The 13,987-nt window shown below is 32.8% G+C and overlaps 1 protein-coding gene and 1 long non-coding RNA gene across 2 annotated transcripts in view; one reads left to right on the top strand and one right to left on the bottom strand.

The window, feature by feature from the left end:
• The first annotated feature begins 2,187 nt into the window (after nt 1-2,187).
• Nucleotides 2,188-4,303, top strand: LOC139494988 (uncharacterized). Its single transcript, XR_011657230.1, has 3 exons — nt 2,188-2,419; nt 3,051-3,151; nt 4,257-4,303. It is a non-coding gene; the product is annotated as an uncharacterized lncRNA (long non-coding RNA).
• Nucleotides 4,304-13,129: 8,826 nt separating this feature from the next.
• LOC139496307 (leucine-rich repeat-containing protein 15-like) overlaps nt 13,130-13,987 on the bottom strand; it is a 165,169-nt gene continuing 164,311 nt past the window's right edge. The window contains exon 17 of the mRNA XM_071284812.1: nt 13,130-13,736. The gene's annotated coding sequence lies outside the window, so the exon portion shown is untranslated. The remainder of the gene's footprint in view (nt 13,737-13,987) is intronic.

Raw genomic sequence — 13,987 nt, 5'->3', positions numbered from 1 at the left:
CATATGTTGTATCAATTGGTTTTTAAAATGAGGAATTTGATGCAATCTTTGGGAATTTGTATACTTCATTTGGCAATCTGCCTAAACATCAGAGTGATGAAAACATGACAGATTTTTTTGAGTATTTGTTTACTCCTTGGTTTTGAGTATTTGTTTACTCCTTGGTTTTGATTGTTATTGTCTTCTTGAAGAATACTAGACACGCAAAAAGACTCTTGATCAATAGAACTACAAAATAAGATGGTTAGGTCGGCGATTTTTTTTTCTGTCATGAGTCATGGTATACCACCATCCTGGATTTTACTATCGCAGTACACAATTAGTCTAGTTATCTGCCAAAATCTGCAAATTTGTAGACAGATTAGCAATTTTACTGGTTAGACTGTTTAATTATATGGAGAAACCATGCTGATTTACTGCATTAATCAATATATTTAAACAAATATCAAACATTTGTATTTTAGAATCATTTTTTTCAACTGAGCCATTTAAGGGGAGATAACTCTTTCAGTAAAAAAAAAACCATACTGACACGGTGACACCATTTTTTTCTAAAAACATATAATAAAACCTATCTTCTCACAATTTATTTCAAAATTCTATCTCATAGATTTCTTTTTATGCATGAAAATGTGTTTAAGCATGATCTTTTAAGCATTTAGACAATTTTCCACGACTCATAGGTTGAAAAATAGCACGGTGGACCATCTTTTTTATTAAATTTCTGAAAAGAGCATAGACAAATCTTGATTTTTGCAAAGTATGAACAAATTCTATATCGGGAAACTTATACATTTCAGGCGCGGATCTTAGGGGGCGGGTAACCCCTTTTTGACGATCATTGCATTTGAATGAGGACTTGAAGTTGGACCCCCCATTTGTACTGGGTTAGGACCCCCTTTTAAAATGGCTGGATCCACTCCTGCCATTGATCTAGCTTAAGATTCGACCAAATACACGAGAAAGATTTATCAAAAATTTGACTTGTGTACATATATTTGTTTGTTCGTTGTCTTAGCATATTTATTTTGTATCTTTTTTCGTTTGAATTGTTTTACATTTTTTTTTATATCGGGGCATTTGACATATAATAACAAGCAGTTGTGTTATGAATCCCAAATATCTAAAAGAGACGAAAGTACGAAGATAAAAACAGTCATAGTTGACGTTCGGCTTCAATGCAAACCTATGAAAATGATGCATATTACAAGAATTTACATGTCAAGCAAATTATATGTGTGTTAGTGATTCTTACCAAAGAAGATTATTGACTTCATTTCTTGACGATTACAAGACCCACATTATTAATTGTAGGTCAGGCCACCGATAAGGTAGTATCTTTAATTATACCTACCACTGATATTAAAATTTAGAATTTATTTAAAGAAAATAAATAGGTGAACTACATTTCCATATACATTAACTTAAATATAAATTGACAAATTTGTATTTTGAGTTTTGTAGTTAAAAATCTTTATTTTAAGATTTGTTTGTAAACACATATTCAGGATTTAGTTGCTATACGAAAATCTACTATTAGTGACGCCAAATGAGTATGAGCTTCTATTTTGGACTGAATATAAAAAAGAAAAAGAAATCAAAATTTCAATCAATCAAAATGTATTGTTATAAAACACGGTTATCTCTTTCAAATGATACAATATTGAGCTGTACGTTCAACAATAAGATTACATCCCAATGAATGTCCTTGGTCACTGAATAAAATGACAAGAATCTTAACAATTAACCAAAGGTCACGATAAGGACAAATAACTTTAGATATCTTTGATATCATTTGTATCTCTTTGATTGGTTATTGTTCGATACATGGACAATGTGAAATATTTGAATATTTGAATGCAGATTTGTGTGAGATTCTCTCTCTCTCTCTTTCTCTCTCTCTCTCTCTCTCTCTCTCTCTCTCTCTCTCTCTCTCTCTCTCTCTCTCTCTCTCTCTCTCTGTTGTATGTGAATATATCTAAATTCACGTATTAAAGAATAGTCCATAACCATAACCCTGTAATTAGTTATAATTTACAACAATGCATCTTATTGAGATACAACAAAACCATTTACAAGACGCGATACTATGATGATTGTATACAAAGTAACACTGACCCAGAACATCGATAGATATTGGATAGATTTTCAAATATTAGTTTAGTATAATAAGTTCACGTATTTAAATGTCGTGTTTTGGGACAACAAAATTATATCAAAACCATCATAAATAGTTTCCGCATTGAACATCAAAATAATCTTATCAGTTTGTTTAAACATTTTGATAATTTAAACCGTTATAATACGAAGTATGCACAAGTTTTCCCCTTTGAAGGCCTCGTAAAATATTGATTGTATTGATATATTTACTTTGGAGTCGTTAACATGCAACCTTATCAAAAATGGGGACCACATTTCGGTAAGTAAACACGAACTTTATTTTTATTTATAAAAGCTATATTTTTAAGTAAGTTGAATAAAATCTATACTTTAATTTCTATTAAATTTTCAATTGTTATGCTTATTAACAAAACAAACATTCATTGCAGTAGATAAACTTTAAATTTGGAACATTAAGGTATGAAAATCATATCAAAACTATACATGTTCAAACCACGGCGGGTGTCTCTTGAAACACATAACACTGAGGTACCTAGTTATGAAACCCATAATGACCCCGTAAGATGTTGATAAAGTCACACATAGGATCTGTTCCGTATACTTTAGTTTTAATGTGCCGTCAAAAAACCTACTGTTATTAACAACTGCCATCATCTTACGTGAAATATTGGTGATTGGAAGACATTTTTTTCACGTTTTATTCTAGATCTGTTGCATCGGGATCAGTCGTTTCAAAAACAATTGCGCAATTAATTGATTGACATTATATGATATTGATGCTCCCTTAACTGCAAATTATATTTGTCAAAGTCTGTGGGAAATACCATGCTACCTAGATGTTATTGTTTATCAGTTAAAAATGGAAAGTATTACAAAGATTCGTATCGTTAACATGGACATGGACATGGTATCAGATTTATTTATTTTAGGGTGATGGATTTTACGTAAAGCTGGCCAATGACGAAGTTGACGTTGATTGGCTCGGTTGTGTGCGTTGTTATACTAGTACTATGCATTGTGCGTGCAGAAGGTATGCAGGAATATGTTTTTCAGTGACATTTATTATTACGATAAGAGAAGAGAATTAAAACGTACTCTAAGTTCCGACGATATTCGCTATATATTTGATTTATAAGTTTTATTTCGGTCATACTTTTATCAGTTGCAAATCCAGCAGAACTATGTATGTGAATGTCCCGGTAGTAGACAATCTAATGCATGTCGTATGTTATTTTTTTTTTATCATATTTGTACAAAAACCAGGCCGTTGTTTTTGTTGTTTGAATTGTTTACATGTGCCACTAGGCGTAGGAATGGGTGTGTGGGTTATAGGTTGCTTTAAAGTATGATATCCTCATTTGTCGGCCGTGTTATGTCTATCATATAATTTTGTCTCATGGAAAAACTTATATCATTGTGCGCCTTAAAGTTTTCGTTCTATATATGAATAAACTCATCATGTATACCATAAAGTTATTGCTGCTCATGGTCCAATTACAACTAGTTAATACACTGTAGGACGAAACGACTGATATAATGAGTCACCTACATACATCTATATTAAATAAAGGCAACAATAGTATACCGCTGTTTGAATTTCATAAATCGATTGAGAAAAACAACTAATCTAAAACTGATGAAAAATACATCAAATATAAGAGAAGGACTACGGCACAACAGAAACACAAAACTAAAACGTAACACACACAAAAACGAACTATAATATGATATAACTATTACATAATGTGTGGGTTCAATCATATATAGAAAGCGTAGAAATCTTAAGATGCAGCTTAAGATGGCATGTACAGCCAAACATATTCAGTAAGGACATTTGTTTTTTTCGGACTAGTACAAGTCGAGGGAATCAGTAGAATGGACTGGGTATGTCCCTTTTGTTGGTCATGCATTATCAGCTTTGCGAATGCGAACTCAAATTGTACAAAAGGGAATATGAACCAGCTTGTTTTATCAAAGAGTTAATGTCCTCTCTCCAAGTCAAGAGCCTGTAATCCATTACTTTTTGGCTGCTCTCCGTCATAACTGTTTTACAAATAAAACAGCTATTTTTTTTCTTTTTGAAATGTGGTATATTTTGTTTTTCACCGGTTTAATTTGTCGTATTTGTGTTCTAGGATCTATAAACAGTGACAATGCTGCAGCTTCCAACGCACCAAATAGGTCAGTACAATAACATGTTTCTAGTTTTTAATATAGATGAAACCATTAGTTTACCTGTTTGATATGGTTGAAAATAGTCATTTTTTGGCCCTTTATAGCTCGCTGATTGGTGTGAGCAATTGATACCTGTTGCAGATCGTAATTTGACCTATAATGGTTTATATTTACACATTGTGACTTGAACGGAGAGTTTTCTCATTGGCACTCATACTATATGATCATTGTATTAATAATCTATAACGGAATGTTGTTTTACAACACTGCAGGATTAAAATGTAACTTGGCCTCTTATAATGCGACATTAAATTTTAGGGAGGGTAATGGCTGGGTATTCGGCTGACTCCGACAATAACTGACGTTATTGATTTATTCTATATCTGAGGTATAAAGTCGCAGTTCAAAAACGCCAATTTTTAGTCTATTTAGCAGTATTTTGTCAATCCAGAGATGTTTTCAATGGTTAATATGCTAGTAATTTAATGGCTCTGACATGACAAATGTCTTAAGAAAAAGCGTCTTACTGTAAAATGTCTTTGAAGATTACTGTAACGTGTACACAGGGTAAGCGTGTCTGTTTCTATTTTAGAATGAGTCCGTTACTAAATCGATACTGGATCTAAAATGTTCTATTAGAAAATATAAAATTATAACAAATAATGTTTATTCATATATTAACGTCAATGAACCAAAATATGTGCAACTGCTCTTTGCAATCTCTAATAAACTATCTATAACTATTCTACTTTAAATAATAACAACTAGTACACATTTGTTCTATTACAAATTTGTTCTGGGTCAGGAGCAAACTTGTCCTTCTTGTAATGTACCCTATGAGTTAACACACTTGTCTTTGTTCTGTTGGTACAATTATGTACTTTACAAGGTGATCATACTTGTCCCATACGGTACAATACGGTTCAGCTTGTAAACATACAAGTCCGTATTTATAACAGACCCCAACCTTTTCTTGATTAAACTTAGTAATATTATTATCCAATATATGCGAGACACCGATCTCGGATATCAACGTACCGTGGTCTTATGTCTCCGTAGATTTATGACAATCGACCCTGAGTTAAGAATCGCGCCTGCTTATATACCCCGATAGAAAATGTACCATTTTTGAAGGAGGGGTGTTCTACCAAAGCGTATCATAACTCGTTTAGACAGTTTCCTTTAGAACAGCCCCCTTACATTTGACCTGACCCAAAGTTTACCCGCGATACATCCAATTCTTGTATACGTTTATTAAAGTATCATATAAACATATAAAATAAGGCTTCCGCCGAACTGTAACCAATGTAAACACTTTAACCTTAGATACACAATCATCACATTACCAACAATCTGCGCACATTGGTTGTAATATCAGTTCAACCATTATACTTCGGAGGTTCTCGATCAAAAATGCACTAATCTGCAAAAGGTTTATGTTCTCTGTAATGAGTTTGCGTTTTACCGTACTCAAATCTGATATTAAGTACATGGCAAGATATATGATTGTTTTATTATGTCATTTTTGCTTTGAACTACTAGTCAGTAACTGCTAATACTCTCAGATAAGTGCTTTGTGTGTGTTTTTTGTAGTAAGGTATGTATAACCATCCTGTCACGCTCGGTCTGTGTTTTTGTAGTAAGGTATGTATAACAATCCTGTCACGCTCGGTCTGTGTTTTTTGTAGTAAGGTATGTATAACAATCCTGTCACGCTCGGTCTGTGTTATGTAGTAAGGTATGCATAACAATACTGTCACGCTCGGTCTGTGTGTTTGTAGTAAGGTATGTATAACAGTCCTGTGATGCTCGGTCTGTGTTTTTGTAGTATTGTATGTATAACCATCCTGTCACGCTCGGTCTGTGTTTTTGTAGTAAGGTATGTATAACAATCCTGTCATAATCGGTATGTGTTTTTGTAGTAAGGTATGTATAACAATCCTGTCACGCGTGGTCTGTGTTTTTGTAGTAAGGTATGTATAACAATCCTGTCACGCTCGGTCTGTGTTTTTTGTAGTAAGGTATGTATAACACTCCTGTCACGCTCGGTCTGTGTTTTTGTAGTAAGGTATGTATAACCATCCTGTCACGCTCGGTCTGTGTTTTTGAAGTAAGGTATGTATAATCATCCTGTCACGCTCGGTCTGTGTGTTTGTAGTAAGGTATGTATAACAATCCTGTCACGCTCGGTCTGTGTTTTTGTAGTAAGGTATGTATAACAATCCTGTCACGCTCGGTCTGTGTTTTTTGTAGTAAGGTATGTATAACAATCCTGTCACGCTCGGTCTGTGTTTTTTTAGTAAGGTATGTATAACAATCCTGTCATGGTCGGTCTGTGTTTTTTGTAGTAAAGTATGTATAAAAATCCTGTCACGCTCGGTCTGTGTTTTTTGTAGTAAGGTATGTATAACAATCCTGTCACGCTCGGTCTGTGTTTTTGAAGTAAGGTATGTATAACAATCCTGTCACGCTCGGTCTGTGTTTTTGTAGTAAGGTATGTATAACAATCCTGTCACGCTCGGTCTGTGTTATGTAGTAAATTATGTATAACAATCCTGTCGCGCTCGGTCTGTGTTTTTTTGTAGTAAGGTATGTATAACCATCCTGTCACGCTCGGTCTGTGTTTTTTGTAGTAAGGTATGTATAGCAATCCTGTCACGCTCGGTCTGTGTTTTTGTAGTAAGGTATGTATAACCATCCTGTCACGCTCGGTCTGTGTTTTTGTAGTAAGGTATGTATAACAATCCTGTCACGCTCGGTCTGTGTTTTTGTAGTAAGGTATGTATAACCATCCTGTCACGCTCGGTCTGTGTTTTTGTAGTAAGGTATGTATAACAATCCTGTCACGCTCGGTCTGTGTTTTTGTAGTAAGGTATGTATAACAATCCTGTCACGCTCGGTCTGTGTTTTTGAAATAAGGTATGTATAACAGTCCTGTCACGCTCAGTCTGTGTTTTTGTAGTAAGGTATGTATAACAATCCTGTCTCGCTCGTTCTGTGTTTTTGTAGTAAGGTATGTATAACAATCCTGTCATGCTCGGTCTGTGTTTTTTGTAGTAAGGTATGTATAACAATCCTGTCACACTCGGTCTGTGTTTTTGTAGTAAAGTATATATAACCATCCTGTCACGCTCGGTCTGTGTTATGTAGTAAGGTATGTATAACAATCCTGTCACGCTCGGTCTGTGGTTTTGTAGTAAGATTTGTATAAATATCCTGTCACGTTCGGTCTGTGTTTTTTTTGTAGCAAGGTATGTATAACCATCCTGTCACGCTCGGTCTGTGTTTTTTGTAGTAAAGTATGTATAACAATCCTGTTACGCTCGGTCTGTGTTTTTGTAGTAAGGTATGTATAACAATCCTGTCACGCTCTGTCTGTGTTTTTGAAGTAAGGTATGTATAACAATCCTGTCACGCTCGGTCTGTGTTTTTGTAGAAAGGTATGTATAACAATCCTGTCACGCTCGGTCTGTGTTTTTGTAGTAAGGTATGTATAACCATCCTGTCACGCTCGGTCTGTGTTTTTGTAGTAAGGTATGTATAACAATCCTGTCACGCTCGGTCTGTGTTTTTGTAGTAAGGTATGTATAACAATCATGTCACGCTCGGTCTGTGTTTTTGTAGTAAGGTATGTATCACAATCCTGTCACGCTCGGTCTGTGTTTTTGTAGTAAGATATGTATAACCATCCTGTCACGCTCGGTCTGTGTTTTTGTAGTAAGGTATGTATAACAATCCTGTCACGCTCGGTCTGTTTTTTTGTAGTAAGGTATGTATAACAATCCTGTCACGCCCAGTCTGTGTTTTTGTGATATGTTTTAATCTGCTTTGTATCGATCTGATAAAATAAGCCATTTTGATTTTGATTGGTTGTTCTAAATATTTTGTTGTGCTGTCAGACCACTGTCTCTGGTTAGGGGATGACAGAACATTCACTAAAATGTTCAACACAGCCACATTTTGTATATGCCTGTTCGAAGTCAGGAGACTTTGGTTAAGTGTTGGTCATTAATTTAATTCTGCCAAATGTGATTTTCGTAAATTGATTTGTTATCAAGTAGACGTTTAGGTTTTTCAATTCAACTGTTTCTCTTTTTTGTATATATTATATAATCTTAGTTATTACTTTAATTAAAAAAAATTGAAAATAATCATGTTCCGTCTCTTAAATCAGTTAATAAATAAAAAAAATGTGATCTGGTTGATGTGTTTTCAAAATTAAACAACAAGTGTCTGCTTTTAAAATGGACATTCCTCACAGGAAGTCATGTCAGTCTTTCATATTGAACATAACAGCTGCCTGAGATACATGTCAATGTTTTCTTGTAGAAAATAAACTAATTATCATTGCATGACTTGTATTAACTACCAGTAATATATTTCAGTATGGCTTTAGGAGCTATCGTCGCTACCGGTGTTCTTTGTGGAATTGGTGCAGTGTTGTGTATTGGAGGATTGGTGTTCGCATGCAAGAAATGTGTATCAGGTACATACATATTTGAATATTTCTTGATCTTCCTTTATATGCATTGAGTGTTTGCAACTTTATCACATTTATCATGATAACACCTGTCAAAAAGTAAGCCAAGTCAAAAAGATGTTTACCCCCGCCACTTTATTTATGTACCTGTCCCATGTTAGATGTCTTTAAATAACTGGTTGTCGTTGGTTCATGTCTGTCATATTTAGTTTTCGTCAATTGGTTTGTGAACAATTTGGACGTTCTGTTGCAGAACTCAGTGACACACTCTGTATGACTACAAAATCCGTTTGTGTGTTCATGAACTAAATCTGAAACTTGTTAAAAAATATGATCATTGTACCACAACTTCAGATGAAAGAATACTTCGAAGTTAGTTCTTGTCCATTCGTTTTTGATGTGTTTTGTTATTTGATTTTGCCATGTGATTATTGACTTTCCTATTAGATTTTCCTGTAAGTTCAGTATTTTTGTGATTTTACTTTTTACAACAAGTCCTGCAAATGAAAAACCTTTCGGCATGAACGGACTATGCTGGCGATTATAGATGAACCTGAGACTACTTTATGAGACATACATAGCAGTCTCCGGATAAACATTGTTATCATATGTCATTTTTAATTATTATCTATTATTAGTATAACGAATGAGTATTCAAAGGTAACTCAAGTGAGGGGAAATGTAAGGAGAATATTGAAGATTTACAAAACGACAAACGAGTATCCGATTACTAAAATTGTACTCGAGTACTCGATCTTCCGAGCTAGTAATCGAGTACTCGTTGACATTTCTACTTTATACACCTAATATATTTGTATGAATAGTACATATTTTTATAAAGGGGTCAGATGAGGCCAAATTCAATGATCAAGATTTTCTCGCTGCGTTGAAGACATATTGATGGTCTTTGGCTGTTATCTACTCTTTTGTCGATTTGTTGTCTTTTTGACATTTTCCATATTTTCAATGTCAATTGTTCTTCTTCTAAATTCGATGTTTAAACATAACATAAGAACATGTACTACGATTGCCAATGAAATATCTATTCACCAGTGCTCATATAATCAGATATAGTTGTAATCAAATAATGGCAACCGTCTGGCCTTCAACAATGAGCAAACATAATACCACATAATTAGCAATATAATGTGCAATAGTTTGCTTGCAAATATGCAATTTAAATAATAAATTATTTACAATGATTTCGTTTGAACATCTATGTCACAGATGTCACATATATCTTACAACAGTTACTATCAACGCCGTAATGCTGTTCTCTGTTGTTTTATTGTGCCATGCTTTTTTTTTTAAATTTTGTCTTCATTTTGGCTCTGATAGGGTGTACCGTAAATCCAGAATTTATTGCGATATTTTAATTATTGCGAAAAGTCGATAGAGTTATAATCGCACTAATTTAAACTCGCATTTTGAAATTTTTCTTATAAATATACTTGCGTTTTAGTCTAAAATGTTAAAATTGCAAAAAAATAAATCACGTTTTAGTGTAAAATGTCAAAATCGCACTTCTATATGCACGCAATAATTTCTGAATGTACAGTATGTATGCAAGCTAGTTTTATAATGATTAAGATAATACCACAATGTGGACAGGAATCCTAAATTTTGACATGTAAACCTTATATCTGTATATTTAGCTTATATATTGTTGTTAATACAATGGAATTCTATGCGACTGTCATACAATTGCGAAAGTTAGCTAGATATACATCCAGCTTACATCCACAATTTTCTACATAATTTCCTGTACCAAGTTAGGGATATAATAGTATTATTCTTTTGATGGGTTTGAGATTTTGATTTTTTCCTTGAAGTTCGGTATTTTTATAATCTTACTTTTCACGGTTTTACCACACCAAATGCAATTCACCAGCAAGCTTTAGCAGAGTAGAACTTGCTGACGCTTCTGGAGCACACGAGATCATTCTAGTCTTTATTTTTTTGTTTATTAGACTAATCGTTTACAATAATAATGAAGATACAAATCTTATATTAGAAAAGTCCGTGTTGTACAAGAATAAAAAGACATTTCTGTATTAAGTTAAGAGAGCATTTTTGTTCAATTGAATAAAACAAGAATGTGTCCATAGTACACGGATGCCCCACTCGCACTATTATTTCCCATGTTCAGTGGGTCGTGAAAGTGGGGTCAAAACTTTAATTTGGCATTTGAATTAGAAATATCATATCATTGGATTGGAATCCGTCTTCATCAAAAACTATCACACTATTCGCACTATCATTTTCTATGTTCGTCTATGGACGGACGAACGGACGCACAGACCAGAAAACATAATACTCTCTTACATGTAGATCGGGCATAAAAAGAACAGAAGATTGCAGAAAACTATTTTGCAACTTTGTCGTGAAATTCTTACTTGGAATTTTCCGAGTTACAAGGAAAAGGTCTTTTTTCTTACCTATATGTGCTAAAATGGTGTAATTTTGGTATTGTTTCGTCATTTTTGTGTTACGTATGACAAATTTTATCGACAACAATAAAAATCAAGGTGTGGTAATTATTTCAAACTTGCTTTTATTCTTTATTTAAGATGGAGTTATAGTCTAATATTTGGAGTATACATGTGAGCTCGCCTCTGTGTTAATTCTATATCACCGAGGAGTCCATTCTGTCTTCGTTTAAAATTGCCTATAATTATAACATCTATCATCAGGTGCTATTACTGATCAAATTTTTATGTTTTATATTTTACATTTTCATAAATATGTATTTGATACATTAAGTCTCGATTGCAAAGCATAAAATCGTTTTAAGAAATAACTGTGTATATTTCTAATAAAATTATTTCAGTAGTTTGATATGACTTTTTGTTGTAAATACTATGCCTTGCTTTATTTACTATTCTGACGAACACGAATATTGATAATCTGACAAGAATAAGACAGAAGATAATACTCGTCCTTGAATCCTTTTTTTATCCGATGCAAACAGATTTTAAATTTCGAGCAGATTTTAAATTTCGAGTTTTGATCACAATGAACCTTGTACACATCGATGAAAGACACGAGGAGGGGAAATAATCATTTATACTTTGGGACCAATTATTCAACATCGGAGTTACTAAAAGTATTATTTTTGAAAACATTGCTCCCGCATGCTTAAGTTGCTTCTGTTTGCTTAAATGATGGATAGAGGAAGAGAATTTTGTTTTCCAAATTTAAAATCAAAATTTACTGTGTATTCGTTTTATGTGTTTTGTCATTTGATTTTGCCATTTGAATAAGGAATTTCCGATTGAAATTTCCTCGGAGTTCAGTATTTTCTTGATTTTTTGCGGTTTTTTTTAGCTGCTAAAGTAAAGGATTGTGAAAGAAATTATAGTTTTATTTTATCTTAGTTTGGGTGTGAAGGCATGACTGTTCAGGCGTAACGGTGTTAGTGTATGATAATTGATTTGTTAATTGATTATTTGATGGTAAACATTTTAAGCACACTTGGTAAAATTTGTACTGTTGGAGTAAGACAGAGAAAACCGTTAACCAGAGAATACTGAAAATATAAGTCAATGAAGATAGATATATTTATACTGCAATCTCCCTTTTGCTGTTCTTCCCATTAGTTCTAAGTTAAAAGAAAAATGAAATTAAACAAATGGCAAAAAAAAAAGTTAATAATTTAACTGAAAAATTAGAAAATTTAAAACAATGAATATCTGCAAAAACAATCAAATTGAAAGTCAGTTAGCAAATCACTATCAATATTAAGTTAAAGGCGCCCAATGAAGATCGAAACAAGATTGGGAAGAACAAGGCAATAAAAATAAAGCATAATTTTTAGGTATACAAAAAAAAATAAATAAAAAAAAATAAAAAAATAAAAACCTCACAAAAAAAACCAAACAAAAACAAAAACAAACTAACAGATCACCAAGGAAATATTGTTACAGATCTATTGATCTTCAAATTTCAAATTGAAAAAAAAATATTTCCAAAAACTATATTCAACAGAAATCGAAATTATTGCTTAATCATGGGAATATATTTACAGCACCGAAGTAAATAATAATTTATCGGAAAATGAATGTCAGACGTGCGACGACTATGTTACAATAGAAGAATTAACACTAGCAGTAAATAATTTTAAAAACCAAATAAAAGCTAAGGAAGAAATGGTATCACAACACATTTGTATAAAACAGTTTTGGTAATCATTAGGCCCTATCATTGTACACTTTTTTAGTACAAGCTAAGATTTCCCATAAGACAAAGTATTCTTAACTTTATATACAAAAAAGAATGTTCAACAGATCGTTCAAATTATAGGCAAATCTCCTTATTAAATGCAGACTATAAAATGCATTTATACACATTAGGTCAAAGAATAAAAACTGTATTAAATCTTATAATAAATACAGACCAAACAGGGTATACAAAATTACGATATATTGGTTTTAATCTCATACAAATACAAGATATTATAGATTTACTCAATACTGTGGATTCATTTTTACTCAATTGTCGTGGGTTTCGTGGGTATAGGTGTCATAGTGTTTAACGAATTACATATGTACTATAAGCTTTGCACATGTTGCATACAGAGATTGTCCAAACCAATAAATCAAATATCTACAAAAACACAAGTTTTTCTCAATCCACAAAAATAGATTTCCACTAACATAAATAAATCTACAGCAAGCAAAAATATGTACATAAAAAAATACATTCCATGATCCTATAAAAACACAAAAAAAATAAATATAAAAAACCCATCTTAAATTAAAAAAAAAAATCAATATCAATTAAAGACATCCCTATATGTTCAGGAAACATAATTAAAGTCACCAGTGAAATATTTAAAAACAATTTCCATATGTTAATTTTTTTGTTTGTTATTGTACTTTATACGATGTTGCTAGGGTATGTTCCTCAACCATTCAATCATGCCTACATTCTGTTCTAGCTTCTTTTATGGGGACTAGTACTGATTTACCATTCCAAAATCGTGAAAACAAAACATGGCGAATAAAGGAATACTTTATATTGCAATATGTATGTCTTGTGCTGTTGTTTTCATTAGTTCAGAGTTATAAAAGCACCAAATAAAGAACGTAACAGTATTCTATTTAAAATCAACAAGTTATCTGTTGAGACTTAGTGATAATGTGCGAAATTTTTCAATTTCTTTGTTCAATCTCACTTTCGCTTGACAAACCTTAAAAATGGCAGTAATTC

The sequence above is a fragment of the Mytilus edulis genome, chromosome 11, assembly GCF_963676685.1.
Source record: "Mytilus edulis chromosome 11, xbMytEdul2.2, whole genome shotgun sequence".
Taxonomy (NCBI): Eukaryota; Metazoa; Mollusca; class Bivalvia; order Mytilida; family Mytilidae; genus Mytilus; species Mytilus edulis.
This window is presented reverse-complemented; position numbering and strand designations above follow the sequence as displayed.